The sequence below is a fragment of the Phalangium opilio genome, unplaced genomic scaffold (assembly GCF_054372755.1).
Source record: "Phalangium opilio isolate 3A_F unplaced genomic scaffold, DU_Popi_V2 ptg000098l_1, whole genome shotgun sequence".
Classification (NCBI taxonomy): Eukaryota; Metazoa; Arthropoda; class Arachnida; order Opiliones; family Phalangiidae; genus Phalangium; species Phalangium opilio.
The window spans coordinates 2,825,701-2,828,730 of record NW_028324201.1 but is presented as its reverse complement, the minus strand read 5'-3'; the positions used below and the strand labels follow the sequence as shown (position 1 = coordinate 2,828,730).

The following is a 3,030-nucleotide window of genomic DNA, read 5'->3' as shown; positions in this document are numbered from 1 at the left end:
ACAGTTAGAGCAAGGCATGATTTCAGAAAAAGAACAGTTAAATCTACAAAATGTATATAACTATTAATTTTTTAAATTTATAGTGAAAAATAGATTTTTTCGCTTACCGATAGATACTAGCCAATTCCATTTCATTTTGACGCGGAAAATCCAAAGTAGCCGGAGTTTGAGAACTATAGTATAAAAGACAAATCTTTAAAATCTATAAGAAACTTCCAAGATAGAATAACGTACTAGTTTTCGGAAGCTTCTTCGTTATTGCTAGGGAGACCCATGTTTTTTAAAAGACTTTCTCGGATGAAGCGTTAAAAGAAAATGATAAAGTTTTCCCCGAGATATCTACTATTTCAAAAGAATTATTATTAGGCGTTGTCAAGGTTAACTACTTTTTTAAGAAATGTTTGGCACTACGGCTGTTTAAGAGAGGGGATTCTTATAGAGTGTTTAAGCTTAATATAAAAAGATAAGAGACAAGTTTCGTTATAATATATATATTTTTATTGTGAATTAATTTGAGATAATAATTTAGGTAAACGTCTACGATCAATAAGAAAACAGAAATGAGAATTATTTAAAATATGAACAGGATAATATTTTTGATGATAGGAGAAGCAGATGAGATGTTGGTATAAAGGACACTCTCGAATAGGACAGAAGTAGAGCTTGTAGACAGTTGTACGTCGTTCCGGAACGCAGACAGTTTCCCTGATAGTGTAGTGGTTTGGAGTACGGCAATAACAATTAGGGCAGCGAGTAGGAATATCGTAGGTAGAACTATAAAAATAGGTTAAAATTAGTTTTTTATATACAATAAGACTCATTTCCAACTTACTTTAAGTCAATTTGTAGATCTTTTTCGTATAGGGGAAGTCGGTGTGATTTATATTTAGAAAGGAAATAGGTGTCTAGGAAAATGTTAATTGGATAGAAATTAGACTGATCCCAGGTAAGGCAGATGATAGTTCGGAAAAGAGGGCAATTAGGAGTAGCGCAAAAGTATAAAATATAGCGGGATTCAATAGTACGAAAAATGACATGAGAATTAAATTCGGTGGAAAAACAACAAGAACACAATGTAGGATAGGGATATTTAAGACTGTAAAAACATGTATTAGTTTATTAATTTTTGAATAATAATTTATTTTGCTTTACTTTAAATCAATTTGCATGCATGGGTATTCTTGAATCATTGCGTTGTAAAGTTCTTCGCTTTCGCTGTTTTAAAAATTTCTTGTTAGGTATCTTACAATTCCTCAAACTTATTTAAAACCTTACGTTTCTTCATCCGATGATTCGGTAGAGACCACATCGGGGTCGTCGGCTTCGGCGAACATATCAATACTCGCGATTAATTCGTTTATTTCCTCCTCCACCCCATCTGGGATATCATGCTCCTCGTGGATGATGATTGGTTCTACTTCCAATTCATCATCGAGATCCCAGAGTTGGGGTAAAGCGCTATATATAAAATAGATCCGGTATTAAAAAATAATTTTAACTTGCTAGCTAAAATAACTTACAATTCCTCAACCGGTTGAGCAGCGTTTGAGTCAAAAGATTTTGCTGGACACATTTTTCTAGTAGTACTCTAGACTTTGAAGATATTTTCAAACTTAAAGTTTTTTGCGTTATGATGTGAAACTTTGAAATCCGTTCAGTTTATATATGAAATTTTCAAGGTTGTTAGCTTAAGAAGTCTAGTTAGGAATTTGTAATGAGCGTCGAGGTCATCCCTAGTTTTCATTGAAAAAATATTTAACTGTTGGTTTTTTATGTATTAACGATTTTAAAGAAGGGTCCATATTAATGAGCGTCCCTATCGAAAAATATTTATCAGTCGTTTTAAGAAGGGTGCATATTATAAATGTATAATTTTAAAAGAGGCCCTCACAACGTACGTGTTTCTTATAAGATATTATTACTTTTCACAGACTTGAATGAAAAACAATTTTCGGAATTAAATACCACAGGCCAAACTGAGTTACAGAGTGGTCAGGATCTAAACTGTCTTTTTTGTGAAAAAGACGATATTGCTAGTTTCTCATCTATTGGTGGTGAAATTCATTACTGCGTTAACAATAATTGTGAAAAATTTAAAAAAGCCATTTATAAACAATACGGTAAAGTTTTAATCACCAATATTGAAAACGCTTACGCGATTCTGGACAATAGTTTTTTTTGTATCAATTGTAACCAGTTTTGTTACAAAGCTCAACGCCAAGAAAAAGAGTGTTCATACTGGGACAGTGAAGAGGAACCAAACTATTATTTGTGTAGCTTCCCCAAAAAATGAGAGAAATTTATTCGTACAATTTTAATGAAAAAAATATTATTGAACATGATTGTAAAAATAACGTACCTCGGTTAGGGACGTTATGTCTAATCGAAATTGAAGACAATCGTCAGAAATTTGCGCGAAAGTATAAAATAACTCACACAGTGATTAGAAAACTCGTTTGTGAAGAAATTTTGAAAAACAAGCGGGAGAGTTATGTTGTAGAACTATCTTGGGTCACTTTCTGTACAGTTGACTCATTATGTCAAATCGATACGGTTGATTGTGGTATTTACATCCCTACAACGGAGTGTAAACTAGGTCGGATTCATAAGTACTATAACAAACAAAACTGGCGTTGTCAACATCGAAAAGAGGCGGCCTACGTTCTGGGATACGTTTGTCACGACAGTGAGGCTGTTCAAGCAGTAATTAACACGGCGATTGTTAAAATCATTTACGAATGCAACTCTACGCTGACGTATAAAAACCCATTTCGCAAGAATTACGCAACATCTAACAGCTTCAGCTCAAATTTCTTGAAGCTGTTATATATTAGTGTTGTAATCGATTCTTTACGGTTCGGCAATTACTCTAAATCATCCTTATCAAATACACTGTCTAGATTTAGGGATACATTTTTTAAGGTTCGATACTCTTTTTGTAAAACCGGGCACTTTCGTGACAATGTATCCATTGATAACGTGTCTGAAGTGATTTTTTCAAAGAATGCCACTAACAAATCTTACGAAGAT

The 3,030-nt window shown here is 33.3% G+C and overlaps 1 long non-coding RNA gene across 1 annotated transcript; it reads right to left on the bottom strand.

The window, feature by feature from the left end:
* Window positions 1-640: 640 nt before the first annotated feature.
* Window positions 641-1,274, bottom strand: LOC149634482 (uncharacterized). Its single transcript, XR_016373575.1, has 3 exons — window positions 1,153-1,274; window positions 833-1,096; window positions 641-774 (listed from the first exon to the last, which is right to left on the bottom strand). It is a non-coding gene; the product is annotated as an uncharacterized LOC149634482 (long non-coding RNA).
* Window positions 1,275-3,030: the final 1,756 nt, after the last annotated feature.